This window comes from Notamacropus eugenii, chromosome 3 (genome assembly GCF_028372415.1).
Source record: "Notamacropus eugenii isolate mMacEug1 chromosome 3, mMacEug1.pri_v2, whole genome shotgun sequence".
Lineage (NCBI taxonomy): Eukaryota > Metazoa > Chordata > Mammalia > Diprotodontia > Macropodidae > Notamacropus > Notamacropus eugenii.
In genome coordinates, this window is record NC_092874.1 from 194,368,918 (window position 1) to 194,386,661 (window position 17,744).

The 17,744-nt window shown below is 37.6% G+C and overlaps 1 long non-coding RNA gene across 1 annotated transcript; it reads left to right on the forward strand.

The window, feature by feature from the left end:
- Window positions 1-5,425: 5,425 nt before the first annotated feature.
- Window positions 5,426-17,084, forward strand: LOC140531343 (uncharacterized). The gene is made up of 2 exons (XR_011976329.1): window positions 5,426-5,515; window positions 16,851-17,084. It is a non-coding gene; the product is annotated as an uncharacterized lncRNA (long non-coding RNA).
- Window positions 17,085-17,744: the final 660 nt, after the last annotated feature.

Sequence of the window (17,744 nt, forward strand, 5' to 3'; positions counted from 1 at the left end):
TTCAAGGTACTCTGCAAGTGTCCATACATTCAGAACTACAGTTCATGAGCCCCTACCAATTTTACTTTTTATGTAGTCAGCTAGATGATATAATTAGTTCAAAGCAAAAATATTTAATGAAAGAACATAGTAAGAAAAGCCATGATTGGTCATGTCACACACACCACCCCCTCAACACACACACACACACACACACACACACACACACACACACATCTTGTATATAGGTATTTATAGATAAAATAAATATAAGGCAATTGGGTGGGGAGGACATTGCTAGTTGTGGGGAGAGAGAGCACAAAAAGCCTTATGTAGGAACCACATATGTGGAGGAGCAGTTCATGCCTCCAAAACTGCAGCAATACTGACCAACATTTTCCAGTGATGAATGAATGGAAAACCATTTGTCAGGTGTTTACTATGTGCAGAACAGTGTGCTAAGTGCTAGAGATACAAATAAAAGATTCCCATCTCTCAAAGACGTCATATTTTAGTAGTAGGGAAAAAAATGGACTTTAACTGCAAGTCAGCTGGAAAGACCCAGTGAACCTTAGGGTACAGCAGTAAAGCAGACAGCGATGCATCTTTGTCTGTCGTTACCATTAATAAAACTATGTTTCTGACATAGAACTGTTTGACTGTGCCAATGACTTTGGTAGTGAGAACTTCCTCTTCCGAGCTTCAAGTAGCTGTGGCTGCAAAGGAGAGGGCTGGACAAGAGTTACCTGCCTCCATGGTGTGGAGGGAGGCTAGTGGTCTGGGAAGCACTGCTATTCCCAAGACTCTTAGGGTTACCTGACCATGGTGGCATTTAGTTAGCAGTTGGTGGTGGTGCTGTAGGGATGGTACACTCCTTCTCCACATTGCACCTGCAGTCTCATGTATCTTCTGGGCATTGTTCTGCTGGTCTTACGATATGGGTATTATTCCACTCGTTTCACAAGTATTGGCTGCTCAATATTACTCCATATTATCGGTTTCCGGAAACAACTCTTTAAGATTGCTATAAAGTGGCAACCTTAGCTATAGTTTACTTAAAATAGTGACTAGATCCTCTCTCATCACTGTATAAGCAGACCAGGGGTGTCCTGGTTAATATATAGATATAGATAAAGATATACACAATATACAATATGCTTTCAAGTTTAATCTGCATTATTAATGTTTTCTCCATCATTATCTTAAATAGAAAACCAATAAAACAGTAAATCAAGCTCCGATTTCTAGCATTTGTTGATTTCCACAGAATAAAAACTTGCATTGAAAATTTAACAGTTTTCCAGAGCCATTTCAGCAACCCTTGGGAAAGTCCCATAGCTTTTAGCCATAGCTACCACACCCAGTTAGCAAAAATCAGGTGGAGTGCCCACAGGCTAAGTTTAGGCGTTTTTTTCCCAAATGTGTGCCAAGGGATTACAGCAATTCTGTTACAGGTAACTAATTCCCAAGAAGTTCTCTAGCTTAGCATGCAAATGAACTTGATAGATTAAACCTCTCAAGCTGAACTAACCCATGTGAACACAGCTAGGTAACGCCATGAGTAAGCAAATTTAGGAGGTCTGGTGAATAAGAAATGCACACTTCAAGCAAGTTCACTGCCCCGGTTGTCTTCTTTGGAAGCTGATCTGTTGTTGGTGAGAGGCATAGTGGAGGGCAGGCTGTGGAGGAAGTTGAGGAAAAGGCAATATCATGAAGTGTTTGTCTGAAGAAAGCTGATTTGCCCAGGATACAAACCACCTACATTCATATCAATTATTCCATTATACATATCTGTCTTATGTCTTTGGCTATGCCATTTGGCTCTGCATTTCCTTTCAAGGTTTTATATAACAGACAATATTACCAGCAAGCAGTGTCCCCCCCTCCATTTTTCTCCTTCTTCCCCTTTATGTTTGTCAGAATCACCAAGTTCATTTTCTTACAGAGTGAAATTTTATTGCAAAGCCTCGGTTCCCAACAAGTCTGAGGATATTGTTGATCTAGGAGATCCTTCAAATTAAGCTTCTAGACAAAAAGACAAGTAAGATATGCTACAGACCTCTCATATTTTGTCTTTTATCATCTGCTTCTCCCCAGTGAAGGCCCCCTCTCTGGGGAGGCTTAGGATCATAGGATCATAGATTTAGCCCTGGAAGGAATCACAGACATAGAGTTCAACCCCCTTATTTGACAAATGTGAAAACTGAGGACCAGAGGGGTAAAGGGCGTTAGTTGCCTAGAGTCACATAGCTCGTAAGTATCTGAGATGGGATTTGAACTCAGATCTTTCTGAGTCCAAGTCCTGTGATTTCTCCACTCTGCCAGATTGCCTCTCTCTTCATCCTCTCCTTAAAAACTTTATGGCCCAAAGACCTTATCCTTGAGAGCAAAGAGTATATTTTTTTTCCATCTTTGTATGCCCAGCATCTAATTCAGGGCCTTGTGCATGATGGGCATTTAATCATTCAATAAATACGTGTGGAATTGAATGGAACTGGAAGATAAGGTTGAAGAAAGTAGGTTGGGACCTTACTAGGGAGGTGAACATGTCAGGATTTTAGCCTACAAGTCATAAGACAGTTTCTGAAGATATGGATAGGAGACAAGTACTTGGCATTTGACAAAATAAGCACTAGGCAAAATGCGTGCAAAAAAAAAGCACAGCAACAACTCTGCAGTGGATCCCATATTAGTCATATGAAAACCTGTGGCTATTTAGTTTTGTTTTCCTGGCTTGGGAACTGACACCTGAACCTTGATTTTAAGCACTCTCTGGCTACCACGCTCACTGGCACAGCCTAAACTGTTCCTCCCTCCCAGAACATCCAACTGGGGAATGAGGTGGAGGGGAATGAGGTAGAGGCAAGATTCTCTGCAGAAATGTGCCTGTGCTGGGAAGTACAGGGTGTTACTGTGATTACTCCAAACATATCCTGGTCTGAGTGTGCATGACCCAGGGCATGGTGGTGCATTCAATGACAGGAAGGGCTCCACATAGCAGAACAAAACAGACAACTGGAGTCCCACCCACTCCTCTGACCTCCCCCACCCCCTTACCCAGCCAACAAAACAACATCCCAGAGGTGAAGATGGAGCATCCGCCACTCAGGTCTGGGACTTCCAGGTCCCAGAGCCACATCTTCCCTGGAATGCTATCACTTCCGGTAAAACTACCCCCACCCACCTCCAACATTGTAGACTCAGGCCACCAGCACCCCCACCTGCCAGACCAACGCAATAGCCAGTTAGAAAAGAAGAATATTGACTGGTGAGACCAAAACCTTACCCAAAAGTGGCTCCAAATCTATTCATTTGTGCATTCCACAAATATTTAAGCAGAATCTGTTCCATGTATTTCTCACTTTATTTTTCTTCTTTTTTTTTTTTTTTTTTTTTTTTTTTGCAACTTGGCTAATATGGAAATGATGAGAGTTGGAAAGGGGAGGGGCATGGATTCTGAGAACCCTCAAAGACCAGAGTACAGGGTCAAGTCATCTGGAATAAATTCATGGATTCAAGCATTCTTGAAGTTAAAGTGGTAAAGATTTACTGTTACACTTTTCAGTGGGCAAGAGTTTTTAGGGAAACTGCAATTTGGAAAAGGTACACGTAAAGTTTATACAGGATATTCTACAGTAAGATATGTGCCAAACATGCTACCAGGATGATTCAGGGCAGGATTAGGGAGTGGTTAAGGAACAGCTAGTTCTTAAAGCTAGTTTTAAAGTCTTAAAAACATGCACTTTTACTATCTACTGCTCAGGTATTTTACCCAGAGTTCACTGGGAAATAGCTCAAGGCAGGGGCAGGGTAGGGGGGGGTGAGGTTTACATGGAGGTGTGGTTTTAGGCCTGAAATGTCCCTCAGTCAACTAATGATCAGGGCTGACTGAGAAATACCCAGGCTGCTCCCATCAGTGTCTTGTTAGACAAGATAAACATAAAGGAGTATACATCTATCTAAGTCTAGGATACATATGATTGGTCAGTGAGTAGTAAATATCTTTGTGACCCAGGACACAGCCAGTTCAGTTAGGATGCAGCTGGTTCAAACTAATAAATTCTACAGGTACAGCTGGCTACTGTATCAGGAAGAGAGATCAAAGTTTTGCTAGGGCAGGTTTTCGTGGTGCTGGAGAGAAACTGCCTGGGATAATGTTTTGAGACTAGGGAGAAATGTGATTTTTGGAGAGAAATGTGACTTTAGAATTGGAGTCCAAGCACAAGCGCCCAAGCACCCCATCAGAAACACATTCTACATAGGGATCTCATATGGATTGCCTTCTCAGTGGGTGGAGGAGGTGATAGACAAAGAGAGAACATATAACGCAAAAAACAGTTTTGAATAAATGTTCAAAATAAATAAATAAACAGTTTTGAAAAAGAAAATCTACTATATTCAAAGCACTTCCTTTAGTTTTCTAGATAGAATTTAGTATTCTCTAGACAAAATCTGCTTCTGGGCCTTCTATGGCAGCAGTCGACAGTTTTGTTATATTTGTCTGTCTGTCACATTATGAATTCTCCAAAGCGCTTTCACACACATTTTCTCATGGGATCCTATGAGGTAGGAAGGATAAGTATTATTATCCCCATTTAACAGATGGGAAAACTTAAGATTCAGAAAGATTAATCCTGGCCCAAGTTCATACAACAAGCTAATGTTGTCATTGTGATGAGCCAGATTTCTTGACAGCTCATTGAGTGGTCTATTCATTGCTTGTTATCTTATACGGATAGACTTAAATCCCAGGAAGCAAGATGCCAAAGTCTATTTCTGGCCCTACTTAGTTGACTAAGAGTCAACAAGAATTTGAGCAAATGTTTCCATTTCTATCTAGTATATGAAATCATCAAATGTTAAATCTAGAAGAGAGCTTAGAGATCATCTATTCCTAGGTCCTTACTTTACAGGAGAAAAAACTTATGGTTCACAAAAGCCAAATGAACTGGGAAAATGTCATAAAAGTTAAAGAGAATTGCCTTGAAGATTATCATTACAGTTACTTGCACTCAACAAATACACATTGATTGACATTGATGGTGTCAGCAAAATAAATTGCATATCACTGGGTTAATATGATGAAAGACAATAAGAAAACAATAAAAATGGCTCACATTTCTATAACAATTGAAGATTGATGGTTCATTTCTCACAACAACCTCCGAGGTAGATAATACAATTATTATTAAATCACAGCTCTGTACTGTGACCTTAATCACTCTATGACTCTTTTGGCTCATCTGTAAAACAGGAATAACATACTTCCTACTTCACAGGTTGTTTTAAGAAAAGTGCTTCATCAACCTTAATGAGCTATGGAAATGTCAGCTACCATTGTTATTGTTATCACTATAGCCTACAATTGCCATGGAGACACCACTTATCATCAATCAGTCAGTGATTTTTTATAACTGGAATTGTGGGATACTTTCACAGAGAATTCTGGGAGAAAGATGTTGGAAAGAGAAGAGTAAAGACAGAGGTATGGAGTTCATGGAGCATCATTTGTCTTGGCAATCATGTGGACATAGAGGTTAGAGCACCAAGATTGATTTTTTGCTGTTGTTGGGCTTGTACTCTCCTCTCTCTGCCCCTGAGGGACTAAAGCCAGTGGTGGCAGCTGCTAAAAGATGGGGTCATTGATGTCCTAAGAAACTGACACAGAATGATATTTGATTGGTGTGACTCTTCCTCTACCACCTCTGAATGACCCTTGTGGTTCCTTCCTCCCCGGGGATTAAAGAGGGTGGGAATGGGGAGTGGAGGGCTCCTCCTAGGTCCTCCATTGAAGGAGGTCACCCAGGGTAGCCATCTCTTCATTTCCCACTGGGTTGTTCTCCTGCAGACTGCATCACACCCTGGAAAAGGGTACTTTCTCTACCATCCCTTTTTCTTTTCTATGTTGTCATCTCTCCCTAGTTTGAGAGCTTTTCTGTCTTTCATTGCATCACCAGTGGTTATTTAGTAGGTACTTAATAAATATTTATTCACTGACTGACCAAAACACAGTAACTTTCTAACTGAGCAACTTTTTTAAATAAATTCACCCTCCTTTCCCCAAGGGAGAAGGAAAGTAGCAGAAAGGCTTCTCTATTCTGGTGGTCAAAAGTGCCAGGCACTAAGCAGAGTCAAGAAACCAACATACACAATAGCTACAACTATGTACATAGGAAAAATGACATCCCCAAAATCAAGAGTAAATAACCAAATTATAAACATCAAGCGTACTCAGATGAAGAAATATAAGAAGTCAATCCCAATCTACCCCTTTGTGGATGTAGCAATGTTATGTATGGCACATGTTTTGGGATTTTTTTAATATATAGATAAATTATGCCAATCTTTTTTCTTTGCTAAAAAATATGTTTTGTCACCTCAGATGGCCCTCTGAGAGGGAAGAGGATATTTGGAATAACCATGGTGATGTAAAAAGCAGGAAAAAAATCAATAAAAAAAAATTTGAAGTGCCTGGAGTTGGCAGCTATAGATCCAATGAACTGCCCTTCTTTTGTTCTCTCCCAAGATATTGTGTTGTCTATTTCCCTTTATATAAAAGAAATTAGAGCCTACTATAAGGAGCTAATGGGACTCATTGAACAAGGACTGATGATCATACCACACTTTTCAAAAGATTACTTTGGTGGCTGAGTAGAAGATCATCTGGAGGGAGAGAGCCAAGGCAGGGAGACCAGCTAGTGGTCCAGGCAACAGATGATGTAGACCTGAATAAGGGCTGTGACCACAGAAGTGGAGACAAGGGGAATCTATCTATAAAAGAGATCGTATGAAGTAGAAGTGACAATGAAAATGAATTGGATGTGGATTGGATTGGATTGAGAAGCAGGAGGGACACTGGGCGAGGAAAACTCCCATTTGTGGTTGATCTTTCGTCACCCCTTGTACTTCTGACCATGACCATTTCTCAGGAACCAGTTGTTTCCTCCTGTGAGCAACTGACTCATGAGGCAGGAAACGCAGAAATTCTGTTGCCATGGAGAGAAACCTTCATTTTGACCAAGACAAATATTACTTCTGCTGAGGACAATAATCAGTTTCTCCTACCACCTCCTTCCTGCACACATTTCCAAGCAACACCTCAGCCTTCCCTTTGAGAACTAGTGGGAAAGACCGTCTAACAGAATCCTTCCAACCTAAGTCTACTTTTTCTTTTTGGTGGGGGTTGGGCAGGACAGCAAACTAGATAAACCATTAGCTAATTTGATTTTTTAATTTTTTAACATTATTTTATTTTATTTGTATTTTCAATTTCAATTTGAAATTTTTAATTTCAATTATTGCTCAATTTTCTTCCTCACCTGTTAAGAAAGCAAGAAATATTCATTCTACATATAAAGTATCACAAAATATTTTTCCATTTATCAATTTATCAATTTAGCATGAGCTTTAAACTTTCTTTTACTAACCCATTGTAAGATGTTTTTACAATATTAATGTTTAAAAGTTTTTAATCAATTTTGTACTTAAATATAAAAAACATTTTATGTATTACTCAATATAAAATCATGAATTTCCATTTCATATTATTTACCTTTTTTTCAAAAACTATATAACAAATAGTACACATCATTTTCAAAGACGCACTGCTTTTCTGTGCTTCCTTCTAAGTTGTCTCTTGTTGTCTGTCATAGACTTATTTTTTGTCTCCCTCTCTCCCTATCCTGCCCTAGAGAAGGTTGTGATTAGACACAAATATGTATATGTATACATATGTAAAACCATACTACACATACTTCTATTTATCAGTTCTTTTCTGGATGTGGATAGCATCTTCCTTCATAGGCCTTTTTTCTGGTATAAATCCCACTGGATCACAATGTATAATCTTTATAAAGTCTCAGCTAGTATTTTATTTAGGATTTTTGTGTCTATATTCATTAAGGAAATTAGTGTGTAATTTTCTTTCTCTGCTTTTGCTCTTCCTGGTTTAGGTACCAGTACCGTTTCATAAAATGAGTTTGTTCTTAGTTTTTTAAAAAAAAAGGAAGGAAGGAAACCAGTATCAAAAATTTAAAAACTGAATTCACAATCAATGAAAAAGAATTCCAAGTAATTATTAGATACTCTTTAACACAATTAAATGCCAAAAAAAAAAAACTAATAATGAATGTTTACGAAAACATAAACTGCCCAGATTAACAGAACAGAAAATAGAACTAAATGACCTACCACAGGCTACAAGGACAATAAAAAAGACAATCCCTTTCCTTTATAACAGTCACATCAGAGACCTACCTGCCAACTACAATCTCAAATCTGGCTCAGGATGCTTAAAGCATGACTGATGCTCATTACTGTACTTAGAGTTTTGAAATGAGCCACCAGCCAGAGAACAGAATGAATAGTAATAATTTTCTGAATATGAAACTAAGCCCAAATATTATTTTTTCTTTTTTGTTTTTTGAGCATAATTTTCTTTTTTTATCTAGAAAAACAATTAGTAGTGTCACTTTGAAGAATTTGCTTCCATATTCTAGGAGAGAGATGGGGAACTGTCAGTAAGTGGAGCAGTCAAAACACACATTTTTTAGATTCAATGAACCATCTTATAGGTCTGGCTTGTGATGCCCCAAAACACTCAAGATCACTAATCACAAATCACCATAACAGATATGATGATGACGATGATGATGATGATGACGGTGATGGTGGTGATGATGATGAAAAAGGCTGAACTGCAAGTTTACCAAGATATGACAGAGTCACAATGTGAGCACAGGCTGGTGGGGAAATGGCATCGATGGACTTGCTCAATGCAAGGTTATCACAAGCCCTCAATTTGTAAAAAATGCAGTATCTGCAAAGTGTGATAAAGCAACGCACAATAAAATGAGGTATACTTGACTGTCAGACAAAAATTGAGGTGGCCTGGGAAAAGACTAGAGTCAGTCAGGGGGAAAGGAGAGCAGGTAAGGCTAGAAGAGACATTAGAACAAGGATTAAGTCGGAGAAAGCTAACAGAGAAAAATGAGTTTGACACAGAACTGGATTAGAAGTTCCCACAGGCATTTGGTGAGAATAAACCAAGTGCAATCCATAGCTCCTTTCTCCTCCTGCTCCCCCAGAGCTATGCTGAGGAAATTTTGATCCAGAATTTACAGCTCAATCCCTTTCCTTTTGTATTTTCCTCAGACAGGCTGAGAGGAGGAATCTATAAGGCAAAATTCAGCCCTATTACATCTTGATACATATTGTCCATGTGTAGTTGCATTTCTATGTAATATGATACTGCCCATAAATCACAGGTCCATTAATAAGAATTTACCTAATTGTATGATTTTGGAGGGTTTGAGATTGATGTGGGAAGCTAGACTATATAAGGTGGGGAGCTGGAATTGAGTCAATTAGAGTTTTATCTTTTTTTTTTTTTTTTTGGTGAATTCTGATTAAATCCAGGACATGCTCATTAGACTTTGAACTCAGACAGAGAATTAAGGAAAAAGGGACAAGGGTTGGGGGGAGAGATTGTCCTTGTGTGCACCTTTTGGTACTCTTTCTAGCCTAAGCCTAAAATGATACCTCAGCATCCATACTCATCATTCCCCTCCATTTTTCCTATTTCCACTCACTGGGAACAAATTCTTCAAATGTTGTTGTTATTCAGGGATTCAGTCATGTCCCTAAGGTATTCTCAGAAAAGATACTGAAGTGGTTTGCCATTTTCTTCTCCAGTTCATTTTACTGATGAGGAAATTGAGACAAAAAAGGGTTAAGTTACTTGCCCAGGGTCACACAGCTGGTGACTGAGGCTGGATTTGAATTCAGAAACCCAGCTGTCCGTAAAAATCCAAACATGACTCTACTTTTATCCCTATCAAATTCCATCTTATCAGATGGCCATAAAGGTTCAGGAAACAAGATCTATGTTGAAATCAATATGTACATTTTATGAGGTAAGCTTAACAATGGTTATTCAAATAACAAAATTTTAGATATATACAAGAAAAACTATGTGGTCTGCTACAGAAAATCATTTGCAAATTTTGTCAGCTGCCTTCCCATATTTTTGTTAAGAGCAACCTCTATAAGTGTGTAAATAATTCTCACAAAGATTTTATGGAGACGAAAAGTAAACACATGGATCAATCACTACTGATGTTTTTCAGTTTCATTTTTTAGCAGTAATGCTGTCAGTAATTTTTTCTAATCAGTTGCTACCTTCTCCTTTCAGATATCTTGAGGACTGATTTTTCACCACTTTAAAAAGTGGGTCACCTCAAGAAAGGATTTGTTATATGTTGGTCTGGTCCAATTGCCTTTTCCTATCTTCATCTTTTATGACATTTCTACTTTCTCATCTGGGAGTTCAAATATACTGGTTGAAAATATTTTACTAAAGAATGGTTGACAATTCTGACCCATTTTACATCCTTTTGTTGTTTTTCCAGTATCATCTTTAAATGCTCTTGGAAAAATCTGCTTTAGTTAATGTATCACAACAATCTTTGTGCAGACCAATTTTCCTTCCACTAACTTCCCTTTATGAGATAAATTCTCCCTGTAATCTTCCAACATTATTCCCCACAACATAATCCAAATGAGTTTATGTTTTAAGTCAGCATTGTCTTTGACTGGTCATCTCATCTCACTTAGACTAAGAGTTTGCCAGCTAAACATTGTTGCTAGCCTCCTTTTGGCCTCTTCTTTGTGGTGATTGGTTTAAACTGGTTAAATTTCTATAGAAAATCATCACTGCATGGATATCTTATTTATTATCCATTTACCATTTTTTGCATTCATATCTTAAAATAACAACAATGGGTCATGGCAGATCTACTTCAATTGTAGGGAGCATGTGGAAGAAGGGAGATGGATTTTTCCAGGGATAAGTGCCAGAATTAGGATAGAGAACAGGGTATAGAGTTGGAGAAACACCTGTGAAAGTTTGCTGCAGAAATAAAATAGATTTGTATGTTTTCTCAACCTAAATAACAATTAGGCAGATAGAGATGACTCAGAGAGCAGAGAAAGAAGGCAGTTCTTAGGAAGAAGGCAGTCATTAGGAAATGAGGGTAAAGGTAAAGGTAAGTGCTTGACTTTAATGATTTGGGAAACAATCCAGAGTTGGGAAAAAGTTGGCTTTAGGGTTTGTGTTTTTTTCAGGGTGGGGGAAGAGTTGATCTGGACTTATTACTTTATTGGTATAGGGAATTTTCCCCTGAGGAAACTCCCTCTATCAGTACAGATCAGTCACTACTCTATTTTCTTTGATTTAAAGTCTTAGAAAATGGTCTGAGACTGAAAGGCTGCTTGCCCAAGATCATGAAGGCATGTAAAAAGCTGCAAAGTCTAGAGAGAGGTGTAATGTGATAGGCCAGAGCCACAACTAAAAATAAGGAGGAGTTTATGACCATACAGGCCTTTATACAGTATAGGATATGAGTCCTTCACCAGGTTTAAATGGTCAGAGAAGAAATAGGTCCAGGGAAAGAGGAAAGATTAGCCTCCTATGGAAGTCAGGGAAAGAAAATGCTTTGCCTGGAAAAAAAAAAAGTAGGATGCCCTGGATAAAACATTTAAAAAGACATGAAGTTGGGAATAGGAAAGAATGAATGGAGGAGATTATTCAATTCATAGGAAATGAGAACCTCTGAAGAAGCCATGTGTAAGCAGAGACCTAGGCTCAAATCCTACTTCTGACACTGAGTGTGTTAAAATAGGCAATAACCTCTTAGCTTCAGTTTCTTTATCTGTAAAATGGAAATAATATTTATTGTGCTGACCTTTTGGTCAAGTCAGTAACCTATAGGGTTATTGCAAGTATCAAATGAGAAAATGTACGTAAAGAACTTTACAAACCTTAAAGTGCCATAAAAATGTCAACAATCTCTGTTTGCCTCAGTTTCTTCAACTGTAAAATGGTAGTAGTTCCTAGAATCCTTGTAAGGATCAAATGAGAAAATATTTGCAAAGTGTTTAACACAGTGCCTGACACATAGAAGGCATTCTACACAGGTTTTTTTCATCAGTACTCTCAATTACAGTCTATGGATACACCCCAAATCAACAGTTCTTTGTGAGGATCCTTGTTCATCTTTGTGCCCTCTAACTGAAGAGCCATTTTTTTTACACTTAATAGTATTTTATTTTTTTCCAATTATATATGTAAAGATAATTTTCAACATTCATTTTTGTAATATTTTGAGTTGCACATTTTCCTTCCTCCCTCCTTTCCCTCCTCCTTCCCCAAGACAACAAGCAATCTGAAAAAGGTTATACATGTACAATCATGTTAAACATGGCTGTTTGTCCTTCTTTCTCAAAGAGGACCATGACATCAGGGAGGTAATGCCATGACATACAAGTGGATTTAAGTGAAGAAGGGATATGCAAAGTCACCAATCTCACTTTCTCCTCCAGTGGCTAGATATGGATCAGGACAACTGGAGATGGCCCAAGATGGCCTCAGAAGGAGACCTTGGACTTTTTAAGCTAAGATCTTTAACAGGTCTCAGTTTGACTGAGGCAGTGCCTATTCAGTGATTAAGACTTTTTAAAAATGAGGCAAAGAATGGCCTCTTTGAAAAAAGAAATAGATCTGAGAGGGGAAGACCCTCAGAGTTTTTGGCCAAAACAGAAACAGTTGTTATTTGCTTTCATTCTGAGCCAATCAGGACCCAAATAGTGACCAAATGGGGTTTGGTTGGGGACCAGAGTGATTTGGCGTTAAGGCTGGTCTGCAAGAGAAAAGTTTTTTTCTTTTGTTTTTTTTTTCTTAAATGTTAAACATATTTCCACATTAGTCATGTTGTAAAAAAAAGAATCAGAACAAAAAAAGAAAAACCACAGGAAAAAAAAAGTAAAAATACTATGCTTCAATCTGCATTCAGACTCCATAGTTCTTTTTCTTAGTTCATTTTCTATCATGAATCTTTTGAAATTATCTTGGATCATTGCATTGCTGAGAAGAGCTAAGTCTGTCATAGCTAATCATCACACAATGTTGCTATAATGGTGTACAATGTTCTCCTGGTTCTGCTTAGTTCATTCAACATCTGTTCACATAAGTCTTTCCAGGTTTTTCTGAAATCCTTCTACTTATCATTTCTTATAGTGCATAGTATTCCATTATAGTCATATACTATGACTTGTTCAGCCATTCCCCAATTGATGGGCATCCCCTCAATTTCTCTTTGCTACCACAAAAAGAGCTGCTATAAACATTTTTGTACAAATAGTCTTTTTCTATTTTTTAATGATCTCTTTGGGATACAGAACTATTAATGGTATTGCTGGATGGGTATTTTTATAGCCCTTTGGGCATAGTTCCAAATTGTTCTCCAGAATGGTTGCATCAGTTCACAACTTCACCAACAATGCATGAGTGTTCCAATTTTTCCACATCTTCTCCAGCATTTATCATTTTCCTTTTCTGTCATATCAGTCAATCTGATAGGTGTGAGGTGGTACCTCAGAGTTGTTTTAATTTGCATTTCTTTAGTCAATCATGATTTAGAAGATTTTTTCATATGACTCTGGATAGCTTCATCTGAAAACTGCCTGTTCATATCTTTTGACTATCAATTGGGGAATGATTTGTATTCTTACAAATCTGACTCAGCTCTCTATTTTAGAAATAAGGCCTTTATCAGAAACACTGGCTGTAAAATTGCTTCCCATCTTTCTGCTTTCCTTCTAATCTTGGTTGCATTGGTTATGTTTGTGCAAAAATTTTTTAATTTAATCTAATCAAAATTATCCATTTTTCATTTCATAATGTTCTTTATCTCTTATATAATCATAAATTCTTCCCTTTTCCATAGATCTGACAGGTAAATTATTCCATGCTCCCCTAATTTGCTTATGGTATCACCCATTGTGTCTAAATCATGTACACATTTTGACATTATCTTGGTATAGGGTATGAGATGTTGGTCTATACCTAGTTTCTGCCACACTATTTTCCAGTTTTCCCAGCAGTTTTTATCAAATAGTGAGTTCTTATCCCAGAAGCTAGAGTCTTTGGGTTTATCAAACAGCATGTTCCTATAGTCATTGATTACTATGTCTTGTGTACCTAACATATTCCACTGCTCCACCACTCTATTTCTTAGTCAGTACCAAATAGTTTTAATGATTGACACTTTATAATATAATTTTAGATCTGATATGGCTAGACCACCTTCCTTTGCATTTTTTTCCATTAATTTCCTTGATATTCTTAACCTTTTGTTATTTCAGATGAATTTCATTATTATTTTTTCTAGGTCTATAAAATAATTTTTGGTACTTTGATTGGTATGGCACTGAATAAGTAAATTAATTTAGGTAGAATTGTCATTTTATTATCTTAGCTTGGTATACCAATTGATAATTTTCTATTTGTTTAGATGACCTTATTTGTGTGAAAAGTGTTTTGTAATTGTATTCATTTAGTTCCTGGGTTTGTCTTGGCAGGTAGATTCCCAAATATTTTGTATTGTCTACAATTATTTTAAAACAAATTTCTCTTTCTATCTGTCACTGCTGGGTTTTGCTAGTAATACATAGAAATGATGACTTATGTGGGTTTATTTAACAACACTGCTAAAACTGTTAATTGTTTCAAGTAGTTTTTTAGTTGATTCTCTGGGATTCTCTAAGGATATCATCTGCAAAGAGTGATAGTATTGTTCCCACATTATCTATTATTATTAATAATAGCTATTATTATTACTTACTCCCTACATAACAATATAAAGTGAGACAATCACAAATTTTAAAAGCCTGTACTTGAAAATTCTACCCCAATATCTCTCAAAAACATCCTCCTGAGAAGAAGAATCCAGGTATTCTTTGAGGAATTATCCACTTCCCTGTGTTGTTGTCTGCATACCAATAATCTGGAAAATTCAGAATTTGACACTTCTGCCCCCTAGATTCTAATCACCATTTACCATTACAAATGCCCACTTTTTCAAAGGTGAAAGTATGAACAGGTTCATTTATTTTTCAAAAAAAAAAAAATAGAATTCATAACAGGGTCCACAAGAAAAAAATTCATACCCACCAATGCCAGCCAGTGCTAGGCATTGTAAGGGGCATAAAAACAATAAAGGGGAGAATCCCTACCCTTGGTGAACTTACAATCTAGTTACTACCAGTTTCATGAATACCCAAATAAATGCGCAATAAGGTTGACCAGGGCTCTCTCAGCAACCTACTCTCTTTTACTATGTATCTTAATTCTTCTAGCCAGAATGAAGGAGCAAGTTTATACCTGTTTGTTAACTCATTTCTTTTACTGGTAACACATTAGGAATAAGAAGCATGAGTCACTACTAGACTAAGAATAGATATCAAGTTTTATATCTTGTACCTTTGTTGAAGTTTTGGGGTGCTGGGACCCTGAAATAGGTCCTCCCCAAATGTATTCAACCCAAGCCTTCTATCAGCCAAAGAAAAACAAGGTTTGTTAAAGATCCACCATGTTGGCCAGACTCTCAAGGAATCTGAACATTTGAATTGCTAATGTAAACTGGCCAGATTGAATCTGAGCACTTTCATGGAAATGAGATGGATCTTATACACAGAAAGACTGTGGGAGGGGTCTAGGGTTGGCCAAGTGATCTAGGGTGACTGGAGGAGGGGTCTAGGGTTGGCCAAGTGATCTAGGGTGACTGGAGGAGGGGTCTAGGGAAGATCTTGATGAGAGTGGCCAGTAATCTGGGGTGACTAGAGATCTGAAGCCAAGAACCAAGAGAATAGGGTTTATATAGGATCAAGGAATGGAGGTTTAGGGTGGGACCATGTGCAGACAATGAAAGGCCAGTTGAGAGGATTACTGGAATGTGTAGATGCCTCAGGAGAAGCCAGATCAAGGCGGGAAATTCAAGGAAGGTTCAAGGGGGTTTCCAGAGCCTGTACCCCATCACCTTCACTGCCCAAAGCACAGAATCCTCCCTGGGATACCCAATGTGAAAGTGTCTCTCTCATTCTTGTAAAACAAAATCCCATCCAGAATTGCCCTCACTCTACAACATCCCTCACTCAGGGCTTTTTGCTCCCTTGCTTTCCTTCTTATTCTCTTCCTATTTTTTCTCTGTTTCCTCCTTCTCCTCCTACTTCTCCCTTGCCTCATTCCTCCATTCACTTATTTTCCTCATCCCCAAAGGGCCAGGCTCTACCTGTCTTCCAAAGGGGTAATTAGCTCATTTGATAAGTTTATTACATTATGTGCTGATGAGAGAAGGCTATAAAAGTTTTTCAGAACCCTAGCTTCAGTATTAAGACAAAGATAGCTAAGACCTTTTGGAGATAATAAATAAATATTATTTGGTCTTTTTAATCATTTTATAGTTAGGTGTGGTAGTGGGAAGGAGTAAAGAAAGAACAAGTAAATCAATCTATAATTGAGTAGCTAAGCAATTATACTAACTCACTATATTCTACAACATGATGTATGGGAGAGATCTGTGATTTCAATGGAATGAGGAACTCCTGGTGTAAGAAATCCCTCTATCCTGTAGATAGCAGATCAAAACTCCTTCATGACTTTAGTCCCAGGAAGTTACCTGAGCAATAGAAAGGTTAATTTGAATTTCTCAGGATCACTCAGTGTCATAGGTGGGAGCTGAACCAAAATCTTACTGATTTCATACCCAGCACTGTACCTACTATACTCATGTTGCCTATAGTGTAATAATTTCTAAAAGTTAAATGAAATAATAAAAATATATAAACTAGCACTGAGAAAATTATCCAGGAATCTCTCTGACATAAACTTATACATGGTTTTTTTCCAAAAAATTACATTCTAAAATGTCACCAGTGGGCACCACTCCTATTGGGAGTAAGCATAGTTGGTACCATTAATTTAGGCAATTGTGGCTGGATCTGAAACATAGGTTTATCGTTTGTTTATCTCTCAGATTCTGGTGGAAACTCTTAATGGACTCCAAAGCAAGCAAACTACCTCCCTGGACCAAGATAGAAACCCATGAATACTCCACATTGACCTGCCCTTGTGAAGACACAAAAAGGAAGAAAATCCAGTCGCTAATATTGGTGCTCTACTGATATCCCAGTCCTCCTGACTCAACCAAATTATCTGCTTACACACTCACCACATGTTCTACAAGATGCCACATAAAAAAACTAGAATATACCATCTCTACTCCCACTGACTCCTCTAAATACCTTGGCAATAAAGCAACCCCAATCAGCAAGCATTGTATGTAATGGGGATAAGGCAGATGCATTTCCAATAAGATCAGGGGTGAGACAAGGATGTCCATTATCACCACTATTATTCAATATGGTATATTGAATATATATATATTCTCTTACTGAATATATATATTCCCTTATAGTTTTAGCTAGAAGAGGAAAAGAAATAGAAGGAATTAGAATAGGCAAAGAAGAAACGAGGTTATTACTCTTCACAGACAATATGATGATACACTTAGAGAATTCTAGAGAATCAAAAAAAGACTACTTGAAATAATAAACAACTTTGGCAAAGTTGCAAGTTACAAAATAATCCCATATAAATCATTTACATTGCTATATATTACTAACAAAGTCCAACAGCAAGAGATAGAAAGAGAAATACCATTTAAAATTACTGTACACACTATAAAATATTTGGAGTCTACCTACCAAAACAAACCCAGGGCTATATGAACACCATTACAAAACACTTTTCACACAAATAAAGTCAGATCTAAATAATGAGAAAAACATCAGTTGCTCACCAGTGGGTAGCAAAGCTAATGTAATAAAACTGATAATTCCTCCTAAATTAATTTACTTATTCAGTGTCA